Below are 12,766 nucleotides of genomic sequence, written 5' to 3'. Positions count from 1 at the left end.
TATACAGGTAGTCCTCAATTTACATTTCGCATCGCCATGATCACGTATTTGAAATTCAGACACTTGGCAATTGTCTCATATTTATAACAGTTGCACTGTCCTGGGGTCATGTGATCACCTTTTGGGATCTTCTGAAAAGCAAAGTCAATGGGGAAGCCATATTCACTTAACAACCATGTTACTATAACTTAACAGCTGTGGTGATTCACTTAACAACTGTAGCAAAAAAGAATTTAAAATGGTGCAAAATTCACTTAACAACTGCCTTGCTTCTCCTGGTGGTTGTTTATGCATGCGATAAAAACAATAAAAGTGAGGAGAATCATTTTTGTTGAGAAAATAGAATAGAATAGAATAACAGAGTTGGAAGGGACCTTGGAGGTCTTCTAGTCCAACCCCCTGCTTAGGCAGGAAACCCTATACCGTTTCAGATAAATGGCTATCCAACATCTTTTTAAAGACTTCCAGTGTTGGGGCATTCACAACTTCTGGAGGCAAGCTGTTCCACTGATTAATCGTTCTAACTGTTGGGAAATTTCCCCTCAGTTCTAAGTTGCTTCTCTCCTTGATTAGTTTCCACCCATTGCTTCTTGTTCTAACCTCAGGTGCCTTGGAAAATAGTTTGACTCCCTCTTCTTTGTGGCAGCCCCTAAGATATTGGAACACTGCTATCATGTCTCCCCTAGTCCTTCTTTTCATTAAACTAGACATACCCAGTTCCTGCAACCGTTCTTCATATGTTTTAGTCTCCAGTCCTCTAATCATCTTTGTTGGTCTTCTCTGCACTCTTTCTAGAGTCTCCACATCTTTTCTACATCATGGCAACCAAAACTGAATGCAGTATTCCAAGTGTGGCCTTACCAAAGCATTATAAAGTATACTTATTAACACTTCACGTGATCTTATAGGCCTTCATTTCAGTTCAGCAAAAACATTTAGAATATCTTAAGGGTCTTCTTTAGTTTTTGCCACTGAAACTTTTGTGATGTTCATGTTTTAATTTTGGGTTTAATACGTGAAATTTATTTTAAGCAGTTAACAGAGGTGGGCAAAAGAAGATCAAGATTTTTTTTCTATTTAAAAAGTGGAGATAGGGAGGAATGTATTTCCAGTTATTGTGAATTTATCCCAAAGTTTCTTCTTTTAGTTGAACTTTTTTTTTTCAACCAAAGTTTTTTTCGAGACAAAATACTCTGAACAACCAGGCAAGGTCAAGTTGTGTAAAGAGTGAGTTCAATAGGCAACAGGTCACAATCGAATCAAGCTGCGCAGCTGAAAGTGAAAGAAGAAGAGTTGCTTCTGTGTGAAGGTGCAGAGCAAAACAACCTACCGTGACATTTAGAATTTGCTTCCACAGGTCCTCATGGCCAGAAGCAACACACACAGTGTCCTTGTAGAACATTTAGCTTGGATGCTGCTGGCAACTGAATAGCTGGAGGCTTTGTGTGACTTGACAGAGGAATCGTAACATTTATGAACTGCACTTTCATTCTAATTTGTAAGAACATGATTTTTGGACTGTAGACACAGATTACTTATGAATGATTATAATAAAATATGGTTATCCTCTATTTCAGGGGTCACCAACCTTTCGGACCTCACTTAATCACTAAATTCATAATTTTCAATCCTGCGAACCAGTAATATGATTTTTTAAAAAAAGATAAATAGTATTTAGTGCTCGTGGACCACCAGTTGGTGACCACTGCTCTATTTGAAACCACTGTGTAAAACTTTATATACATATATAAAAAGCTAACACGCTCTCTCTCTCATACACACAATATTATTTTGCTTTTTAAATATTTCCCTTTTTCTATATTTTGGGGGTTCTGTTTATTTAAATAAATGAAGGCAGAAAAACAAATTATAAACTAAAGGCAAGGAGAGGGCAACACTTTCTCCATCAGGTCTTCTCTCTCTCTCTTCCCATTCTTAAAAGTCTTGCTTACATAAGGGCTCCTATTAATCTTTCTAAATCCTGCTCTCCTCTTGCCTTTAGGAGTATCTGTTCCTCATGTTCTTTCTTTAAAAGCAGAGCTGTGATTTTAACTCACAGGTTAGAAGGCAGCATTGAAACAAGTACTTAAGTTTCATGGTCCTTTGGAGCAGTATTTCTCAACTTTTGCAACTTTAAGAAGTGTGGACTTCAACTCCCAGAATTCCCCAGCCAGCATGGACTGGGGCATCTTGGGAATTGAAATCTATACATCTTAAAGTTGCCAAGGTTGAAAAACACTGCTTTACACCACTAGAATTAGATCTTTTCATTTCCTACTTTGAAAGAACCAGAATCTGTGTTGCACCAAGGAGCTGTGTTAGGATCCGCTATTTTTCTGAGGAATGTGGAGTGGTTACAGACATGAGAAAGATCTTCCATTCAGTTCCATAGAACAGTTCTTCACTCATGGTTTTAACATGCCCATTCAGCAACAAAATTAAACAGTTGTTCCATTTCTTCTTACTTTTGAAAGAGAAACATCTCTTGATAAACAAGAAAACATAATATTGGTCAAAGCTACTGGCAACTTCTCGTATATAGATAATTGTAATTACTGTAAGACCTTTCAACAGAAAAAGTCTGTGTCATTGGTGATCTCAGTTGAATTACATCATTATGTTACCTTCAAATCATGACTCCATCTGTTTCTAACAAGTCCATTTACAATGATAGTGTTGCAGAATTAGAACAAGAGGATGAGCTTCAGTATAGACCAGACATGGGGATTTTATGGCCACTTTGGCTGTCCCTCTTTTTTCAATTTACATATGTATTTGTGTGCGTGCATTCATAGCTGCGCACCTTCACAGCCCTATTGGTTCATCCCTCCAAAACAATCCCAGTTTCTCATGTGCACCCTTGGCAAACATAATCGCTCACCCCGGCATAGACAAAAGTCAAAATATTTTTGAATAGAGATGCCACGTTTTGACATAATCAGAATTTCTGTGATATTTTTCTGATTGACATATCATTTTTAAAAATCCTTCTAATTGTCCAAGGTGTGTTTGGAATTGTTAGGGGGTTCTTGCACATTTCCTCTTTGATAATTCAAGTTATGAAATACATTTTACTGCATTAACTTATTCAAAACAGGAAACACTGTTTCTGTTTGTGGTATACTATCCTTTCATATGGAATATTGCAAATGTCTTATTTATTCAAGCACTATCATTGGTTTTTCCGAGCTGCTGAGTTGAAAGGGTCTCTGCTCCATCTTTGAGTCAGCAGAAAGGTAAATGTTGCCTCCATTGCTAACCTTTGACCTGCCCTTGTAGCCTCTATTCCCAGGCACTGTCAGGCTCCTGGTTTCCTTCCAAGAGAGCAAAGGTGACAATGTTTCCCTGAAAATAAGACCTCCCTGAATAATAAGCCCAAGCAGGCCTTTGAGCTCATGTGCTAAAATAAGCCCTCCCCAAAAAATAAGCCCTCCCCTAAAATATTTAAGCGCATATACAGCCGGTCCCCGCCATTTCCTGGGGGAAAAGGGAGGGAACATGCCCCACATGTCCCACCTTCACCCTCTATCCACGTGGAACGGCCTTGCGGAGGCTGCTACTGCAAACCCTAGCTACCACGCCCCTTCTCTTAGTGGCGGCCGCAAAAAGAGCAGCCGGCCTAGCGACGGTAGGGCTGGCAAGAGTGTGCCAGAAAAAGAGACAGAGGTTCCGGCCCTCTCTGGATCAGCTGATCCGCAGGCCATGGGCAGAGGTTAAGAGGCCTCCTGCACCTCAAAAATAATAAGGCCTTCCTGAAAATAAGGCCAAGCACATATTTCGGGGGGGGGGGGGGTGTCAAAAGAAAATAAGACCTTGTCTTATTTTCGGGGAAACATGGCAATGGATTTTATATACCTTAAAGGTCATTTTGGAATAGTGTCAGAAAAAGGAGGAGGAGGGGGAAACAATGGAAGAACTAAGGTGATTTTGCCCTGTCTCACAGCAACCGGGGATCAGATGAAGACAACATCATGAGGAACTTGTAAGAACAAAAGGTATCACCAGGACTGTAGTTAAGTGCGAGTGGGCATATGGTTTCTATCTAGGCTGGACTCTAGATGGCAAATCAGGTCAAACTGGTGAAACAGTAATTACGCCACAAAGGATATCTACGTCTCTAAAACTGAGATGGATTTAAAAGCTTCCTGAAGCTACAAATGTAATCCCTTAACAAACTCTCAATCCCCACAAGATTGGTTCAACGGTTTACTCAGACTATCCACTCACCCTCTGTCTTGTTTGGCCTAAGCTCACTGAACCTTTAACTGTAGCAAGATACCCACTAAGCATTTCTGCTCTTTCCCCTGGATCTGTTGAGGGGAAAAAGGGTGGCCTCAAGGAATGATCTAATATTCACATTAAATAGCCTGGGGCTTAAGGCAGAATCCCGTAGAATGTCATAATATCTTCTTATTGAACAAAGTCATTCGTGTAAGCATGAGGTCATGGCAAAGAGGGATCACTGATATATGACTCATAGTACTTCCACACTGTTATTTTTATTCCTCACACTCTGAGAAGCAGGTTGAGGTTAACGATCCATTATTGTTTGAATTCTGCTGATTTGAATGGCTGAGAACAAGGAAAAAAATCATTGCCTCAAAACAAAAACATTTTTTTTAAAAAAATCCATCAATCTTACTCCATCTACAGTAATAGGAAAAGGAAAAGAAAGAAGCACAGTTCAAGGGATGGTTGATCTATAGCTGAAATAGAAGCGACAGACAAAATTCTTGTCAGTTTCAAACCTCCCACCTCCCCCTCCCAATTCCTTTCATTTAGCCTGCTGCAAAGCAATTGAAGTAACTGTTCTCCTTTAGAAGCCAAAGCTCAGAAGCCAGAAAGAACAGTAAGGCAAGAGTTTCTTCCTCCAATAGGAAGCCACAGGATTATAAACAACACAGAATGTTCTGCACCAATTTCAACTACATTAAAGATGAATTGGAAATAAATCTCAGTTCTTCAACACTACTGACATCATGGAAGTAAGAAGCCTAGAGTCACTTTGAAATTGGCATAGGATCTTTGAGTGGAACTGCCTTCTTACAAATTCTTCGGAAGGATGCCATGATCGACAGGGCTGAACCAGTTGAATTTCCGGAGAATCAAAATAGCTTTACTGTACTGCCATCGCTCCCCTGGCAAGGTCATCCTGCACTGAGGTTGCAAAGCAACTTCAGTGACAAAGCCATGTCTACATGCTACTTGAAATGAATTTTTCAACTTTCATTTCATCCAAGAAGTTCTAGATCTGATAATTTATCAAACTGGCCATCCCTTTCCTGCTAATCCACCATTGGTAAAAGTCAAATAATTATTAGCTCAAATTTAGTTGTCCATCTTTTGAGATTTATGAGTGCTGGAGATTATTCAAAGAATCTGGTTTGATATATCTGCCACCTCCACAGACTAATTGCCAGATCTGAGAAACATGCAGTTAATTTTATCCTTGCATTTTGTAAATACGTTGGCTAAGCTCTATCAGACCTTAGAAGATTGAAGAACCCATTAGTTGATAATGAAACTAATTTCAAAAAATAATATTCTGATGAAACCAGATTTTTTTTAGTTAGGATTTATGGAGACACAATTAGAAAGGACTTGTGGATGATTAGTTTTATACATGGTAATTGCAGCCAAGTTCCCATATGCACCAAGATGGGAAAACACTCCCAGATCCACAATGGAAGAGTTACATGTGAGGATGACAGATCTTGCAGAAATGGTCAGATTGTTTGATTAGGAAAAAAGCAATAAAAGGTTGGAAACTTTTTATGGACTTTTTGCTGAGAGACAAAAGTGAGCTAGTAATTTCTAGATTTGCAGGTGAAAAAGGATAGAAAGGAACTATATAAGGCAATTCTAAAGAGCCAGAAATGATAAAATTTTGTTTGTAACTGCTGTACAAATACTTATGATGACATGCGTGAGTTGGGGGAAACTGGGAGTGGGGCTGGGAAAGCCAGCACAGGCCATTTGTCAGTCAGTGGGTATTGTTGCAGGAGGAGAAAAAGTGGCAGGTGTGAGGGCCACAACTTTGCAGACCAGTTGTAAGTCCCGCTTATTCAGCACCGCCATAATTTTGAATGGTTGCTGAATGAATAGATATAACCATTAGGCTACCTATAAGAAACCACCTGCTTAACTTTCTCTTTTCTTTTTCTTTCTTTATCTGCACTGCTTCTAGCTCATTCTTTGTGCTTTTATCATTCTCTACTTTCCTTTTATATTTGTTTGTTTGCTTTTTATTGTATAAAAGCTTTAAATAATACAGACAAACGCATATAAGAAAGGTCAAAGAGTATTGAAAGGAAGCAACAATCGTGAATAAAATACAGGTAGTCTTTGACTTGCAGCCACAATTGAGCCCAAAATTTCTGTTACTAAGTGAGATAGTATTTAAATGAATGTTGCCCCACTTTACCATCTTTCTTGCATAATTGTTAAGTGAATCACAGCAGTTACTTTTTAAATGAATCTAGTTACTCTATTGACTTTGCATATCAGAAGGTCATCACACTGCAACCATTACAACTATGAGTCAGTTGCCAAGCATCTGAATTTTGATCAGATGACCATAGGGAGGCTGCAATAGTCGTAAGTATGAAAAACAGTCGTAAGTTACTTTTTTCTTTATAACTTTGAACTGTCACTAAACCAACTGTGGTAAGTTAAAGATTCCTTGTACCAGGGACGTGCGGTCAGGGGAGGCAGGGGAGGCAGAGCCTCACCTCTCTTCATGAAATAATAGTATATAATATTATATACTATATATGTATGTATGTATGTATGTATGTATGTATGTATGTATGTATGTATTTGTGTTACAACCCCTGGTATGCCTAAATAGATCTATACTAGTCTCCCTTTGTTTATTTATCAGTACAAATACAACATACATACATACATACATACATACATACATACATACATACATACATACATATATATATATATATATATATAATATTATAATATTACATACATCCGTCCGGTCGCGCCCGGGAGCTGCGGAGGCAGAAATGTTGTCGGAGCAGCTTCGTCATCCGGGAGCACCGACAACATTTCTGCCTCCGCAGCTTGCGGGCGCGGAAGGACAGAGGTAGCCAGAGCGACGCTGAGGCGGTCCGGGCGGACGAAAGAGCGAGCAAGCAAGCGATGGAGGATCAGGCAGCCTAATCCTCGGTCGCTCGCCCGCTGGACTGCCTCGGCGCCACTTTGGCTACCTCCGTCCATCCGCGCCCGCGAGCTGCGGAGGCAGAAATGTTGTTGGTGCTCCCGGATGACGAGGAATGGGATCACGTGTGCTGGAGGCTGAGGCAGCCTCAGCCTCCAGCACACGTGGTCCCATTCCCCGCCTTCCTGATGACGTCACCAGCCTCACCAGCCATAAACCTTACCACACGTCACTGCCTTGTACAAAGTTTATAGGTCTCTTGTAGTGCCACGGAATAATTTTGATAGCCAGAAGTTACATTTTTCTCTACATGTATTCCAGTAATCTCCTAACTTGTGCCTGAATGGGCTGAATGTAAGATCTACCCCCACCCCTCCACACCTAATTTTATCAGGAAGAGGTCTGATGGAAAATCTATCAACAAAGCTCTTGATTGACACTTTGATGGTCTGCAACTGCTATTGGACAAGGACCCATTGAAAAAAATCAAAGATGCTAAATTAAGAGGAGGGTTGGGCCTACCTGACTGGGAGCTATATTATCAGGCAACTAGTCTGATGTGGATCAAGGAATGGATAATGTTAGGAAATGTTAGGCTTTTGAACCTAGAGGGTGATGATTTGTTGTTGGGATGGCATGCATTTTTATGGTATATGGGAACTAAAGCACAAGGTTATTTTAGAAGGCACTATATAAGAGAGGCTTTGTTATTAAACTGAGAGAAGGTTAAGAGGTTACATTACTTTAAAATTCCAGTCTGGATATCAACCATTGAAGCTTTTTCATATTCAATAATATATAAAAAGGAACAAACAGTTAGATATGTTGAATTATTAAATACAGAGGGTGAACTCAAATCTATACAAGAATTGAAGCAGGAAGGTATTGAAGTTAATTGGTATTCATATGTGGAAATACATTCTAGATACAATGAAGATCGAAAAAAGGAAGGTTTTTTTGATAAAATGACTGAACTAGATAAAATCTTAACAGGTGATGAAAAAGTAATTTAAAAACTCTACCTGCCTACCTATTAGAGATGAAATCACAGGAAGAACAAGTCAAAGAAACTATATTAGCTTGGGGGAAAAACTTTGGGCATGGGATTGATTTAGAAAAATGGCATAAACTGTGGACTCAAAACTATAAAATGACAATGTCAACTGCATATAAAGAGAATTGTATAAGATGTTTTACAGGTGGCACTTATCCCCAATGAGAATAGCAAGAATGTCTAAGAATAAATCCGAAAAATGCTGGAAATGTCATCAGATGCCAGGCACATATTACCACATGTGGTGGACTTGTACTGAAGCTAAAAGATACTGGACAAAAATCCACATGTGGCTGGAGAAAATGATACATAAACACATAGACTTAAAACCAGAACTCTTCTTATTGGGAATAATACCAGAAACATACAGCAAGGACTTGAAATATCTGATTATAAATATTTTAACAGCTGCTAGAATTGTATTTGCCAAAAATTGGAAAAATGAGAAATTACCAAAGCAGGAGGAAATTATTCGGAAAATAATGGAATGTGCTGAAATGAGTAAGCTTACATTTGAAATTAGAGAACTAGAGGATGAGCAATTTTATAGAGTATGGGATTTGTTTTACCAATGGTTAGATTAAAAAACCTGGAAATGAAATTGTTTTCTTATGCAATAATAGAAAGTTATATTTACTGTTATGAAAATTTTATTTATTTATTTTTATTTTATTTTTTATTATGCAATAGAGTTCTTATCTACACGATATATGAAGTACAATAATGAATCTGATGTATAAGAGTGGGATGATTTGAACCTCTAGGTATAACTGTAGGTAGTGATCATTCTATACTATAAAGATTTTTGCTATACTAAATGGACTAATGATGATGTAATGAACAATGGATATGAACTGAAATACCTAATGATTATATGGATTAATAATTAACAATGGAAAATTATACTTGGAGTTGTGGATGATTGATGACATTATGGTTAATTGAAAGTATAAATGTGCAGTATGAATTAATGGGAATCTTTTGTTTTAATGTTTGTTTTTACTCTCTAGAGATAGGCGATATTATAATCCTATAAAGACTTATTGTTATTTAATAGATAATTATGGATTCAAGGAAATAAGGGCTGTCACAAATGAAAGAATATTAATGGTAATTTGAACACATGATGCTCAATGAAATTTTTAGTTATGTTTAATGGATAACCAGTGACTTTATTTTTAATTGTAAAAACTGTTGCACAAAAACTTGTAACCAAATGACATGCTTGATGAAATTGAGGAAAGTTGTTTTTTCTCCTTGCTTTTGTTCTGTATGTGTTGTCTTGTTTTTTAAAGGAAAAAAATAAAAAAATTTTTTAAAAAATCAAAATATAATTTTGAATTACTTTCAGATTTAATATGCTTTTTGTATTATTTATTTATAAAATTGCCTGCCTCTGGCAACTGAGGGTAGTGGACTATTGTAATTTATATAAACAAGTCATCAATACATACTTCTGCTGAAATCTCTTCAAATTACGAGCTAAATGAAAAGCTATATGCTCTTGCCCAGTTCCTTCTCATTTCAGTAGATGCTACATGGAAAATCTTTCTATTTATTAAAGGATTCTCTAATAAGAGAATCTCTCTGGTTTTCCAAAGGTAGATTCTACATAAAAGGATAATCCAGAGTTTGAAATATACCATTGCAGAAATCTTCTCTCCTAAATGAAGGAAGGGTGCATGAGGTGGGGGAGAACAAGGGCTCTGTTTGATCAATAAATGAATGTAAACTTGGATAAATATTAGTCTCATTTTTCAGAGATGGAGTAAAGGACAAGACAGACCAAAATGACTTATATCTATATTATTATTTTTATATATTATTATATTAGATCTATCTATATTAAATACCATGGAGTTTGGGGGAAAGGGGTAAGAGAAGCATATTTCACCCTAAACTCTATGTTCCTAGCCTCCATTTGTCTACCAGAAGGATTATTCTTGGGTTTTTTTTAAGTATCCAAATTATTTAGCTTTCCAGATGAGTGCTTGAAGACAGGGCAGGGAGATGGCAAGTCCAATCATCTTGAACGGAAGATAGAAGAAGCAAAAAATGGTTCTGTGAGCTGCCATTACCAACTCCACATGGTAATCTCTATTCCGAAAGCCATTTTGGAAAAGCTACTGTGCCCTTGAGTGGAATGGTAAAGAAGTGGACAAGGCTTAAGAGATGAAAAGGAAAACAAAAGAGAAGCCAAATAATTTTTGTGGGATAGAGAGAGAATGAGATCAGTCATTTAAAAAAGAAAATAAATGAATAGGTAAAGAAGTAACTCTGAGAGGTAATACGGACATTTCTATTGATCTCGACAACTCCATAAGCAACTTTTATCATATCTTTTTCTGTTTCCAAATCTTCTGTCTCTGACTTTTGCCTCTTGGAAAGTAAATATTAGGAAAGGGACGTTTTATGCTTGACTCTGGGATGCTTTTGTAAAGGAAAAGATGAAGAAGAAAAAAATACTTCCAATACATAAATAAGAGAATTCGAATTTCTCTCTCCCTCTGTTTCCGAGCAGTATAGGAAATTGGGTCACAGAAATAAGAATTAGTATACAGTAAAAAATAGGCCCCCAAATTCTAGTAAAAAGAGAGAAAACAACATAAAAAATAATACTAACATAGTCCAGCAATGTCTGTTACAAAGTGTAGCCTACTTTTAAAAGAGAAAAAAAATTATTGATCTTTTATAAGCAAATAGGAGGTTAAGGATGGATTCACACTAGTCTGAGGATAAAATGGAGCTGCACAAAATGTCAGAGAGCACATCATATTTTTAGGGCATTTTAAAGATATGGGTTTAAAATACTTGTTAGCAGGCCTGAGAGAAAACAGTTTGGGTTGGCAACATAAATATGTATTTAAAAAAAAGTAAATGAATTAGTGTATATTGCTAAAGGGTAAAACTTTGCCCTTACCTCTCTGTTTCTTCTCTGTTCTTTCCTTTTGCATGAATCTTTTGCAGATGTCATCTAACCTACAGACAACAAGAACTGAGGGAAGAAGCAGAGAAAAGAAACCAAAAAAAAAAAAAACCACCTTCCTCTTACAAGCAAAATAATGTATTCAAGGAGATAACTTGACATTTCTTGTCGTCCCCCCCCCCTCCTTATCTCACATAGATACATATCAGGCACACTATTCCCTTTTCAGTATAAGCAACTTAGTGGAAATTGCAAAGAAAGGGGGGAGGGAGGGAGGGGAGAGGGAAAAGAAAGAAAGAAAGAAAGAAAGAAAGAAAGAAAGAAAGAAAGAAAGAAAGAAAGAAAGAAAGAAAGAAAAGGCAGACAGCCCCAAAGGTGCTTTTTCAAGAGGCAATTGGACTTTCTGGGGGTTTTTTTTGAAGATGTTTCTCTTCTCATCCAAGAAGCTTCTTCAGCTCTTCTTCAGCTGAAGAAGCTTCTTGGATGAGAAGCAAAATGTCTTCAAAGAAAAACGAAAAAGTCCAGTTGCCTCTTGAAAAAGCACCTTTGGGACAACCATGACCTGGATGCCTAAGAATCTCCATAGACAGGCAGTATGAAGAAAAAGAGGGATATCAAATTAGGGTTAGATTACACCATCTTTTTTGTACTTTCTGAACCTTTCCATGCTTGTAAATCATCTTTGCTTCTGCCATATCTGTACACCAATTCATTATCCTTTATTCTTGAAAGTTTTCACTGCTCTTTTTTGAGGATCTGATCTGATCAGTTTCATCCAACCATGATTTTCTCAGTCTTCTTCCACTCCCAGCCCATTCGTTCTTCCTTCATGTATTTATTTCGCAATTCGGCCCTCGTTCCTACATTCTATATGATTAAATAACTCAATGTATTTCTTTCATACTAATTGTCACTTTCGCATTCAACCCATATTCATTCAGCACTCATTCATTCTTGACCTTGTTTTCTTTTATCGCACACATTTTTTCAATCCTGTCCCACTCCATTCCCCTTAGAGTAAAACTTTCTGTCTGGATAGCCTTCACCACTGATCAAATTCTCACTGCAATTTATGTCACTTCATGATATAATCATAGAAATGATCTCTAACGGTGCAAATGATGCCAAATTACATAATTTGTGTAATGATATCACAGAAATCTACATTACGCTAGCTCTTATTCAACAACAATGACCAGTGGTTAATACCTTCTCTCTAGGGAAGGTGGTAACTAACAGATGTTGTTAGTCTGGAGAAAGTTTCAGGTTTAAGAAGCAAACTCTATGAAAAGGAATTAATTTAAAAAATACTTTTGCAGGTTTTTGCAAGTTCCCGTGTGTTTTGTATTTATTTGAATAATAAAGCCTTTAAAAAAATAAATTCTCATCTCTGCAGAGCTGCCATTATCCCCTTTTAAAAAGGAACTAATGACATCTCCCTCAAAAGCACTGCCTTCTCCAGTCAATTTCTCATTTTGCTTCTCTTAGAACTTATTATAATTTGATTGTCTGTTCCGTAATCCTATCAATTTCAAGGTATGCATTCTATGTTACGATTTGAATTTAGTGTCACTGATGCTTCAAAAATTCATGACCTATTGAATGAGCA

At 37.3% G+C, this 12,766-nt stretch overlaps 1 protein-coding gene across 2 annotated transcripts in view; it reads right to left on the bottom strand.

Annotated features, from left to right (window-relative positions):
- Nucleotides 1–11,227, bottom strand: part of CD4 (CD4 molecule) — a 38,103-nt gene extending 26,876 nt beyond the window's left edge. For both annotated transcript variants that reach the window (XM_081940816.1, XM_081940817.1), the window contains exon 1: nucleotides 11,152–11,227. The gene's annotated coding sequence lies outside the window, so the exon portion shown is untranslated. The remainder of the gene's footprint in view (nucleotides 1–11,151) is intronic.
- Nucleotides 11,228–12,766: the final 1,539 nt, after the last annotated feature.

This window comes from Natrix helvetica (assembly GCF_964273705.1).
Source record: "Natrix helvetica genome assembly, chromosome: 2".
Taxonomy (NCBI): Eukaryota; Metazoa; Chordata; class Lepidosauria; order Squamata; family Natricidae; genus Natrix; species Natrix helvetica.
Note: the sequence above shows the minus strand (reverse complement) of the source record. Positions and strands in the feature narration are given on the sequence as shown.